At 44.8% G+C, this 12725-nt stretch overlaps 1 long non-coding RNA gene across 1 annotated transcript in view; it reads right to left on the bottom strand.

The window, feature by feature from the left end:
• Positions 1–6858: 6858 nt before the first annotated feature.
• Positions 6859–12725, bottom strand: part of LOC108449772 — a 17470-nt gene continuing 11603 nt past the window's right edge. The window contains exon 3 of the long non-coding RNA XR_001866058.1: positions 6859–7948. This is a non-coding gene — a long non-coding RNA (uncharacterized LOC108449772). The remainder of the gene's footprint in view (positions 7949–12725) is intronic.

Genomic DNA, 12725 nt, shown 5'->3' on the forward strand with positions numbered 1-12725 from the left:
CTTCCCTTCAGTATTTCACTTGTGTTAAACAGGTAACAAATGTTCTACCTAATCAGCATCCTGAGACAAGCAGGCAACCAAGGTGTTTGATTACAACACACACACCTTTAGGTAACAGGAGCATCCAGGGGTTAAAGAGTGGGAACAGCCCTTGAACTGCTCACAGGTATGAGGAACCCTTGAAATAACATTTTTCTGGGTTCCACAGCAGGTGACATCTCCTTCCACCACCAAGGAGCACAGCCAGGCTGAGTGGGTGTCCTGCCAAGGCAGTGTCTCCAGGAACAGGAATGACTCTGCTCTGGCAGATTTTGCAGGGACTGAAATGGTCTGGAGAAAAGGAGGCTCAGGGGGAACCTCATTGCTCTCTGTAACTCCCTGACAGGAGGGTGGAGCCAGGTGGGAATCAGCTTGTTCTCCCAGGTAATAAGTGATAGGACAAGAGGAAATGGCCTCAAGTTGTGCCGGGGGAGGTTTAGATTGGATATTAGGAACAATTTCTTCATGGAAAATGTTGCCAAGCCCTGGAATGGGCTGCCCAGGGCAGAAGCAGAGTCACTATCCCTGGAGGGATTTAAAAAACAGGCACTTGGGGAGACGGTTTAGTGGTACGCCTGGCAGTGCTGGGGGAATGGTTGGACTCGATGATCTCAGAGGATTTTCCAGCCTAAATGATTCTGGGATTCTGTAGCTACAGACCCCCACAGTAGGATGGAGGCAGGACCCTGCTGGGGTCAGGGGAGCTGCACATGGCTGACATTTGACCATTCCCCACGCCAAGGCTGGAGCACTGATGCTGTGCCACAATCACATTGCATGGAACCTTACAGATCCAAGTAGAGACAAAATTTCTGTATTTCAGGGGAAACAGCTTATTTCCCTGAGGAAGGTCCTTGTTGTGAAGAGGAACAACTTGCTCCCTAAGCCATGTTTAAAAGTTGAGGGGTCATATTGGAGCAGAGGTGTTACCCTGTTTTAGAAATTAGGAGGTATCTGCAGAAGCATTGGGAGCCACCAGGGTGACAGGTGGCAGGGGCTGCGCTCCCACCTCCCACAGCCTCGGCTGGAAGGAGCCAGCTCATCATCTCCATGACTTATTCACATGGCCCTTGAAATGACAAGGAGGAAGACGCTGGTCCTCCAGTTTGTTTCTTTTTGCTTTCAGAGCAGGACCTGATGAGATGTGAGTGGAAGGACCGAGGTGTGCCCTTACCACAGCACTCTCCTCAAAGTGGAGAAGATGTGCGGGAAACCCACTAGAGCCCTCCCACACACAGGATGAGCACAGCACCCACTCGGCACAGACCTGTTCCTACTGATTGGAAATGGCCTGCAAGGGTTCATCTTCAACCCCTTTGCAGAACAACAATGCAGGGGCAGCTGAGCCACCTCTGTGGCACAGTTTCACAATGAACTCACTGCAGTTCAGCAAACCTCAGGCACCTTGTGTCTGGGGAACAGGAACCTCAGCCCCTGAGATCTGCAGGATGTGAGCCCAGCTCTGCAGGAAAATGAACTTGCTACAGTGTCAAAAAGTCAATAAAAAATTCAAGAACTTGGCACACAGGACACTTCTGCTGCTGCAGGCACCCCAAGCTCACAAGTGCCTGCTGGGGTACCCCACTGTGTGCCATGAAGAGCCCTGCACAGCTTTCTGCTCTGGAAAACAAACTCAGAAAATTGAGAAAAACTAGGAGAAAGGCTCATGGTACACTCGATAACAACTTACAGCCTCCTGCACCTCTGCTGAGCAAACCACCATTTCCTGAACTGTCAGGCATGAAATATTTCACATACTGGAGCAACCGTCACCGTCTGCTAAGTGACAAACAGAACTTCAGCCTTTCCTGGTATTTAATGCATTAATCAGGGTGTGTCCTGTGTGTCTGTTTGTGATTCTGTAATTGAAAACTTGCTGTCTTGCTTGGGGAGGCAGCAGCAAAAATGTTTGTGTAGCCAGTGTAGATTTAGCCCAAATGACTTTCTGGCCAAGAGTTTCTATAGTGTGCAGTCTCATGCTGCTGCTGCAGGAGCACTGCCAGAAGTACCTGTGGGCATCAGGTAAGGCCATGTCTGAAACACCAAGAACATGCTTCCTTTCCCCCATTTATCCATTCCTTCCACTCCACATCTCACCAATGGGAGGTGACTCAGCTGTAACTCATGAGCTCATGGATCTGGCAGGCTGATCTCTGCAGAAGCATTTATTTTTGTCATTATCCCTCCAGGCCCTCATTGTTATCCCACCAATTCCATACCCAAAAGTGCCAGCAGCCAGTATGGTCTGGGGCCACCATGTCAGCTCCTGCTTGGGTCTCCAGTTCACACAGCCTTTTCTCTTCAGGCCTCCATATGGATATACACCAAGAGAAGCACACCCAGAAGATGGAAGAAAGGGATTCTCCCCTCTACCTAGAATACAGCAGACCATGCCTAGAACACTGTGCCCAGTTTTGCATCCTTCCAGTACAAGGAAGACACTGACAAAATGGAGAAATAAGCCCCCAAAGCCTGAAGCCACCAGCACAACCAGGGCACTGAGCCCTGGTTGAGAGAGGGGGGGACAAGGGGAGTTGTTCTGCTGGAGAAGGAGAGGCTTTGCAGGCTCATAACACACTCCTGCCAGGGGCTTCTTGAGAGAGCAGACCCAGACTCTCCCTGGGGCAAAAGCTGAAATAACAGATTTAGCCAGGATATCAGGGGATGTTTCTTCCTGCAAGGTCAGCCAAACAGTGGGACAGCTCATCCAGAGAGGTTTCTCAGATTGGAAACAGCTCAGGGCAACTTAGTCTAACCTTGTAGCTGACCACAAGCAGGATGCTGGAGTACAGCCCTCCCGAGGTCCCTTCCCAGACAAATTATCTTACAGGACTAATTCTGCCATGTTCTTCATATAGAAACCAGATCTTTGCAAGTGGTGCAGCCCACCAGAAGCTCTCTGCTTTCCCCCTCCTACTTAGTGCACTGATTTACCACCTGTTTATCATCTTTCTTTAATCAGCAGCCAGCTTCAGACCACACTTACAGAGGAACTATTTTTCTGTTCAATTTTGATAATATTTCAGTTAAAGGTTTATGGTAAGCCTCCTGTTCTTCCACTCCTGCCAGCCACAGGAATACCGCTATCAGTAGCCATTCCCCCACTTGTTATGTTTCTCTGCTGCACAAGTTCAACATCGTAAAGCTCCCAGGTGAACCCATCCATATTAGCTCCAAAAGCAGAGGTGAATCCCAACAGACTGTACATGGCATTTCTATCAAAGCCTTCCACACCAGCTATGGCATTCTGTACACTGAAGTGCTGGCTTAATATTTGCTTTATCACACTCCAAAAAAACCCAAGGATTCTGAACTTATTATCCAAGAAAAGATGAAACATCAATAACAAAAACACTCTCCTTCCCCAAACCAAGAAATACTGGACCAAAAGCTCTCACTGAATTGGAAAGGGGGAATTACCTTCACAAGCTGAGACTGCTGTTGGAAGATGCAGAGGTCCATCTGCTGCCCTGTTTCTGGCTCCAGATGGACAATGAAGAGAGCACAACCAGCAATTCTGCAGAGCTCTAAGAAGCCCAACCTGTCCTGGGCTCTGATGTATCACAGCTGGGCTCACAAGTGCTTTCAATTTCTCAAGAATTTAATTTCTCAAAAGATCTAGATGCAAGAACTAAAGCACAGGAGCCCCTTGCCCTCTATAAAATGTGAAGGCAATTTTAATGTGCGTTATTGCTAGAATAAGCCACAGTACACAATTCCTCATTTCTTAGTGAAGTATACAGGAGTGGAAGGTAATTGGCACAGATGAGTTAGAAAGAGGCAGTTGGTGCCTTGGAAGTTCCTTCCTTTTTGCATGATATTCCTATTCACACATGGCAGACATTGCCTGCCCTCATGCTCCACTGGAAGAGAGGAACACAAAAAATAAGCACAGAAAAAAAAGAACACGTGCAGGGAAAGACAGGGAAAACCGGAAATATGGAAGAAACAAAAAATAGAAAAGGAAAGTTGAGAATCAGTAGAATTTGGCTTCCACTATGAATGAACAAACACCAAAACAAAACCTAACCAAAACAGTTTCATTTCAAAAATGCAACACTTATTGTGCCAGCGACACATTTGTGCAGGCAGCTCCACTAGAACATTTTCCTCATTTCCCTCTACTTTTCAGAGCACTCAGTACTGCTCCTAAATCAGTTTGATTCATGACAACCCATGATAGCCTGCAGCACCCACTGAATGGAAACCAGTTTTACTGATATTCAGAGGGTAAAACAGAATCAAATCCAAGAATTACTGCAGCAGCTTTAAGCCACTTGCAGTTCAAACAAGATACAAACTTCCTTATATGTATTTCTAAAACAGCACTGGAATTGCCCGATCAAGAGTTATTAAAACTACAGGGTCTGGGTTTACCTGCCCTTAATTCTTCTCCCAGTGTCCCAGTAAATTAGTTTGGGGTCTTCTCTCCAACCCCAGGATACTGGCAAACCAGTGTATCCCCACTATCAGGACTGCACTTCTGGTATCTCTCAACCACTTCTAACCTTGGGTAACAAGCAATAAAAATTTCAAATTATATTGGAGTACCTTTGCAGAGAGGAGCTGATGTGCTGCCAGCTCCCAGCCTGGCTCTGCTGCCTTTGGGAGCCCTGCTTCCAGATAAATGGATCTATTGGCTCCTTTCCCTTCCCCCTGTGCTAAATAACATCACTGCAAAGCCCTGGCTGATGGCAGGATGCAGCCACTGAGAAGTGTTCCTGGGTCAATTGCACCATGGAAAACCCCAGTGCTGAGCTCAGCTGAAGAGCTGCAGCTGCTGGTTACAACACTCAAATGCAAATGGAAATAAAAAGAACATTCACAAAGTAAACAGCACCACAATGGAGCATGCAAAAACGCATTACAGCAGCATTACTTCCTATTTCATTTTCCTTACAGCTCTGAAAATAATAGCTGCAGAAGTCAGTGGGGCTTTTGGGGACAGCTGCTTGTAATCAGGCTGCTGCGGGACTGGCTGAGTACTCAGGAGCCATGTACCACAGACCCACCACTTCTGTGGGATCATCACTTAGGGTGGAAAAGCCCTTTAGGAACTATGGCCAGAGCCCTGCAGATAGCATGGTGTAAATATCTTAGTCTAGCTTGTATTGCTTGTAGTCATAAAAGAGAGAAAACTTATGTAGAAAGGGTAATAAAAACCCTTTTGAAGACAAAATGCAATAGGAACAACAAAGATTCATTTAAAATAGCTCAAGTATGTCTTTGTCCAAGGCTCAGAAATCCTTGACAAGCAACTGGGAAGAGGACATGGAGACAGTGAAAGAGGCAGTATTAGGAAACGGGAACTGAAGCAATATCTACTGATGGGAAAAGAGAAGTGACTGGGATATTTCTCAGCCGGTTTCACATCCAGGCACCTCCTTTCATGCACGATCACTCCTGCTTTATAATGGGTGGGAAAGTGAGAGTTTGGAGCCAAACCCCAGATTGCCCAGGGTATGAGGCTGATGGAAACACGCCATCATGTGGGGGGCTGATTTATGAGGCACTTCTGATTTAAGAGAGAATTTTCCCTCCCATGCAAAAACAGCAGGCTGCCAGCAGGGATACTCATGCTTGATGTGGTTGTAGCATCTGCATTACCTCCCTCAAAATATGTGGTTGTGGGTTTATTTTAGAATAGCCAAATACAAAGACGGGTTTATGTTTCTGCTTTCTTATATTTACATATAAACAAACCACTTAAATATACCCCAGAACCACAACAGCCAGCAAACCCAGCTACACCCACGGAGTCTGGGCTTGGTTTAATTTCTAACAATTCTGCCAAGCAGGGACTCCCCACTTCTTCCTATAGTAACTTGTGGTGATGTATTTTGTTTAAAGACATGGTTGGAGAGGCTGTTCTATTGCAAGTGTTTCCTCAGTACCAATTTGTAACTCACATTTTCAGCCATCAGCTGCTTCATAGAACCACAGAATGGTTTGGGCTGGAAGGGACCTTAAAGACCATCTCATTCCAACCCCCCACCATGGGCAGGGACACCTTCCACTAGACCAGATTGATTCAGAGCCCTGTCCAACCAGGCCTCGAACACTTCAAAGTCTCCCATTCAAAGCCTCACACCACTGGAACACTAGGAACCACTGGGGGTCCTATGATCAGTGGCTGGGGACTTCCACCGTGAGCAGCTTTTTTCCTTCCATCAAAGAGAAATCTTGTATCTCCATAACAATGAGCTGATGCAAGATTTCTAGTGCAAAGGAGGAAAGCCGCACAGCTGGAAATGCAGGGACATTCAGGTAAATCACAGCAGAACACATGGGATTGCATCCACCGTGGGGGTACAACTGAGGGTGACCTGAACACACAGGTTCTGTGTTGTGTCCCCATCTGAAAACACAAGGATGATGCAATTTACCACAGGTTCATTTTTCACAGTCTTTTATCAGAAAAATTTAGAAACACCAGTGGACTCTGGCAAGAGGTGGTGTGATGACTGAGCTTACCCTCACTTTGAAGCAGCCTGGGAAATATTAACCACAAACATGAAATGAACATACCACAGCCACAGGGGTTTTTCTTGTTTTTTTTCCCTTTTCTTAGTTCTTTGGGGTTTTTTAGCTCATCAGCCATCTTACCTTCTATAAAGGTATTTTATAGATGTAGAAAAGAAGAACTCAAAATTCCAGAGGTGCATTTCATGCAATACAAAATAGGGTTTCCTTCAGTTTACTATCTTAAATGTGACTTTTGCTGTATCCCAGTATAATACTCAGCTTGAAAGGAGCATATGTTATAATGGCATATGTGAACCAATGTGTTACTTGTACAAAGGAGAAATGACTCCTGCCAACATCTTTGAGGACACTTTAATTACTAAAATAGGTATTCTCCTTTTCCAAAACTTGTTTTATTTAAATTCCTTTTTAACACCCTTAATTTAATTTTCAGTGCAGCAGCCAAATATTCTCTAGATAATATCTGACTAGGGTATAGTACTCTATTTTTAGGATAATAAATCTATATGGACCTGCACAGATAGTTAAGTGAAGAACCAAAGCCTGGTGTGAGAACTGATCCACTGATCCCTGGTTCAAACCTCCTTAAAAAAATGTAACAGCCCCAGAAGGCTAGATAATTAAGACACAATGTAGACACTCATGTCCCCATGGGCCTATGGGAATATATGATCTATTTTTCTAATTAATAAAAAATCCAATTTCTAATGCATCAGGTGGTTCCAGGAAGGCAGAGACCTTCTCAACACAGGGATTAAACTGAGATGAATTAATTCAGCAGAGGTTGGGCTTTATTTACTATCAGGTAGAGGGAAGCCCTTGCTGCGGACTCCTGCCTTCAAGCATTTGGCCAGTGGAATCCAGAGAATGTCCGATAATGGTCTTGGTAGGGTTGGTGTCTGCACATCAGTGAAGATAAATCAAGTGGTAACAGGAGTGTGAGCAAGGCCAAAATCTCCAAGAGCGAGATGATGTAAGGTGTAAAATGTCCTTCATCCCACCCCAGCACAGCTGAGTATCAAGGTGGATGGCTGGTTCCGTCAAAATGAATCCACTTCTCACACACCTGGCATGCTGGCATTTCCAGAGCTCTTACAGAGCAGACACGGGTTGTATTCTGGCTGCAGAATGCACAGGAAATTAAGATCTTAATCTTCACCAGTTGCAAAGCCATGGCTGTAAACCTCCACTCAAATTCAGAACTAACTCAAACATCTTTATTCCACTTTTCCCTGTGGTGTCCTCGTGTCACCTCAGACACTCCAGTGAGAGTTCTCCCATGGCCATCTGTAGCCAGAGCTGCTGGGTGTGGAGACAGTCAACTGCTGCTCCATGAGAAGCACATCCCTGCTTCCAAGAGGGGGGATTTCCCAGCCTTGCCTTCATCCCCTGCCTCTTCGAACTATAATCCATGTATCAAGAGCTGTAAGGAAAAGGACAACGTTAACATATTGATTATCACTGTATTTCTAGATCAGCTTATAGAAAGTATTCCTTCTTCAACAAAGTGTATCCATTTCTTCATGTGCTTATACTCAGTCTCCCTGCAAGTGTTGTGTGTGTATCTGAATCTGTATCTTATCTGTTTTTAAAACACTGACTTCAAGGCACCTGATAGCACTTCACCTGTGATATACTTTATAAAGCATTTCTGCCACTGGCACGTCTGTCTACACCCTCCCATCTCACAACCTTATTCTGGCTATATCAGAATGACCCATATTCTTATTTAATAACTTATTTATCTACACAAAATGTTTAGAGTTGCAAGTCAATACGCCTGCCATAGAAAGGACAGCCTTCAAGACTTGGACCTGTAAAAATGGCTGATGACAGCAGATGGACTTTTCTCAGCCACAGGGTGAACAAAGTATATAGTATAGTTTCTTTTTAACTATTATTTTTTCCTGGTTAAAGTAGTTCCTCTGTCAGTTACAAAACAAGGAGGCTGGAAATAGCTGATGTCAACTCCAGGAAAGCCCTTGCAGAAGCCTGATTGCTTCTCAGCCAGTTATGATCCCCTGAGACTGACTCATGCATTGTCCTGGGAAGAGCTGCACTGGTATCCTGTATTTACAAGGCTTCAGACCATACTTAGGCTGAATTTCTCTGGACAACAGGGGTGGCTAGTGGCATAGAAAATTATATAAACAGCATAATTCTCATGGTCTCTGTCACCTGCACCTCGTAACCTGCCAGTGCTGGTGACAGTGAAAAACACATGAACATACAGGAGTCACTCAGTTATGTCATTAAACAAGTTGAAATCAAATACTTCAATGTGCAGAGCATTATTTGTCTCGAGTAACTAAAACAAATTTTGAAACAGGACTTGTTTGGAACTTTCTCATCTCAGCATTTTTGGCCTAGAAAACATGAATTCAATCAAAAGGAAATTCCCCACAAGTACATTTGAATTTTGCTTAAATCACCCCATATAAATATAAAATCAAAATAAAACATTTCAGTTGTGTTTATTAAAAAAAAAAACAAAAAAACCCAACCCAACAAACAGCACAAAGGACAGCTGTCTTATTGAAATGAATGAATATATTTAATTTTTGCTCAGCCTGACCATGACCTGTGTCCATCTGAGCTACCATCAAACCATGAACCTTCTAAGTAATTTTTGCACTTCCTGACCCTGCTTCTGTGGCCAGAGTCCTTACCCAGGCTACATCACTCATAACACAATCTATTTAACCTTTAATTAATCTTGGAGCTACCCCGTGGACATTCCTGATCACTAGTGAGACTGTTGCCAAGGGATGAACCCCTGATTCCCAAGGCACCCTTCCCTGTTTCAATATTAAGGTGGGTGACTGCTCCCAGAGCAGGACTCAGTGGAGACCCTTTTTTTGCTGTATATGGAAAGGGTGACCACTAACCATTTGGATTTTCAGCTTTGTACCTGACAAATTCTTTTCTCTCCATTAATGCCCAGTAGCACACTCATAAGGCAAGATAAAGAGAAAGCATCGAGACCAACAGTGACATAACATGGCTAATATTAATAAGTTGAGTCACAGTCACTATGTTGAAATTTCCTGTGAAGATTGTGTTTCATTTTCTTATGGTATTGTTTCTTTTTAAAGATGATGGAAACTCCTTTTAAGTCCATCTAAATACAAGCCAACAAATGCAAGTAGACTTTCAAACATGCAAAATGTTAAAATAGGTTAATTCCTCAAGGCAAACTGAACCCTCACCAAGAACTGTGCCATCATTTTCTTCCTGTCACCCCCTGCTCTTCACACTGCAGCAGCAGCATCCGCCACAGTTCTCTGCAGCTTTGCTCACCACCAGCCCTGCATTCACAGCTATTTTTGGCACTGCTGCTGTGCAGTGGCCAAGTTCTCAGACCTTATTTGCGTGATTCTTCAGAACTTTTTCCAACTAAGTGTTTGGGTTTTTTTTCTCCATCCTGACTCAACATTTTTATTCTTCCTGGGTCAACCAGCAGGCATCTAGCCTTGGCATCATTCCTATCTGCCTGGGCCAGTTGCAGCAGTTCTTATGACCGGTTCCAGTTCCCAGGTGGGTGGAACAGGGTGGGAGGGAGGGGGGACCTGCTGTATTTACTAAGAGCCCATCAAAAACTCTACAGAGCAAACTTAGCCCCTCCGGAGCTAAAAGGGCATGGATTTGGATGCATCCCCATAGGAAGGCAGTTCCCAGGCAGCTTTCTGCTGGGTACCTGCTTTGTGGACTGAAGGCAAGGTCTTGGGGTCAAGGGCATCACCAAAACAGAAGAAAAAGTCATTAACCCGTTCTACTCAATGCATGCCAGACCACATGTGGAACACTCTCTTAAGTGTGGTCCCCACAAAGATGTGGACAAGCTGGAGAGGGTCCAGAAAAGGGCCACTAAGATGACCCAAGTACTGGAAAGTTGCTGCAAGAGGAAAGGCTGAGACAACTGTGGTTATTCAGCCTTGAGAAAAGAAGATCCCAGAGGAGAATTTAGCACCATACTTCAGTATTTCAAGAGTGGCTACAAAGGAGATGGAGACTCCCTTTTTACAAAGAGTCACATGGAAAAGACAAAGGGTACAAGTTACTCCTGGGGAGATTCTTTTTAGTCAGAGGAGGAAAACATTTCACAATAACAACAATCAGCCATTGGAATAATGTCCCCAGGGGAGCAATGGATTCTCCAACGTTGGACATGTCTACTATTCAGTTGGACAGGGTGCTGGGTTATTTTGTCTAGAAAGTGCTTTTGCCAAGAAAGGTTGGACCAGATGATTCTTGGGATCCCTTTCAATATGGGACTTTAGGATTCTATTTTTCTTCCCATCCCTGTTTTTTACACTCATTGTTGAGCTTGTGCTGGGTTCCCTCCTGCTGAGGACTTCACCCAGCACCTGATACATGCCAAGGCTCTGAGTTATTGAATGTGGAGGGGAAGGCAGAGGAAATGACACTGTGGGAGGTTAGTGCAGAGGTGCTGTGAGCAGACAACCCCCCATACACCAACAACATCCTGCCAAGCACAGAAGGCTCCATTCACTGACAGCCCTACAGATCCCCAGTGTGAACCCTGTGGTACACAAGGTCTACACAAGGGTCCTGGGTGCAAGTCAAACGAGTGCAAATATCACATTGTCCATGCTTGCTTTACAACAGGGGACAGCTGACCTCTTTAATCGTCCACTCTTGTTCACTAACAAAGCACCAAGTGTAGGCTGGGGGCAGGCTGGAGGCACCGGTGCTGCTGGGACAACCTGTGCCAGTGCCTCACCACCCTGAGGGAACAATATTCAGTCACATTTTGGCCCCTCAAGTTACTGACTCAGGTTCAGTTCCTGGTGAGCTCCTGCTGCCCCCAGGCAGGGCAGGGCTGCAGGAAGGACAGGGCACACAGCCAGCAGTTATTGCAGTCCTTAGAAACAGCTGAGTCAGCCCTAATACATGATAAACTGTTGACTCATATTTTCAGTTTCCTTGGTTTTAATCAAAATGCAACTGTGGAGAAATCACATGATGCCATGCTCTCACAGGAAAGCTCCAAATGGATTTTTATCATTTGGAGTAAACTCCATGCTTCTCCCTTATTATCTGGTGACCTTAAAATGTTAATTGCAGCATTTTTCAAGAGCAAACACAATTCCAAAGTTCCTGTTTTCTAGAAAAGCCCAGACACCTGGTGAGGGTACAGATGGCAGTAAGGATGAGATGAAGCCATTGCTCAGAGAGAGCACCACACAAGCAGTGTGACCTCAGCTGTGAAGTTCTGAAGGCACAGAAGAAATTAAGAGGCGATTTCCAGGCAATGCCATGAGAACAATTAATCAGAAACGGGAAATGGCACACATAAAAGGAGTTAACCACAGAAACATGCCTTTGGTGCTACCTGCCAGGATTACAAATGCCAGCAAGTGAGTTACGGAATCAGTGCACTGCTGGAAGCCTCCACCAGCTTCACAGCATTTGCTCCTTTATCTGTAGCACTTTGCCATATGGGCTTGATCCAACACCCATACGGACGTTTTCCTGCATCCCTAGCAGGCTTGTTTCTATTTTTGGTGGATCTAGAAGCTTAAAATCCTTGTGCGTGCCAGTGTTGGAAAACATACCAGTTTAAAAATTTTTGTATGTGACTTTAGCCAGGTTTGTTCACATTTGCCCTAGGGGAAGGGAACTGAAGCTTCTTTCTAGGGCATTGTTTCTCTAGGTGAGGCCTGATGGGATTAGCATTTCAACAGACTGGAGTAGCCCCAACGAGATAAGGCCATCAACAGAACATCAGCGGCCATCTATGAACATTTACTCCAGACTCTGGCAGCACTGGAGACATCTCCTCTGGAAAAGAGGAGGAAATAGAGATAAGAAAATCAAGGAATCTAATTCTAATTAACATCAGAAGCGAAGAAATCCGGATCCAATAGGAGATCAAATACTAAGAACTACACAACTTGAGACCAATGAACACTGACCCAATTAGTTTCTATGAGTTTTGCCTGTATTAAAGATCTGAAAAACCTAGTAATGTTATGTGTCATGGAATGATTCTCTCTGCACACCCCATGTGAAAAACGAGGTTCACTCTCCTGTTAGAATTTAAAGAGTTTAATATAAAGACAATAAGAGACACATAAAATAAAGCAAAGGGATAACGGCCGCGTGCCTTGGCGCTCTGCCAAGAGCACACCTGATGCTCGAGGTGAGTCCTTTTTATACCATTTTTACTGTCTGTT

This window comes from Corvus brachyrhynchos, unplaced genomic scaffold, assembly GCF_000691975.1.
Source record: "Corvus brachyrhynchos isolate BGI_N302 unplaced genomic scaffold, ASM69197v1 scaffold381, whole genome shotgun sequence".
Taxonomy (NCBI): Eukaryota; Metazoa; Chordata; class Aves; order Passeriformes; family Corvidae; genus Corvus; species Corvus brachyrhynchos.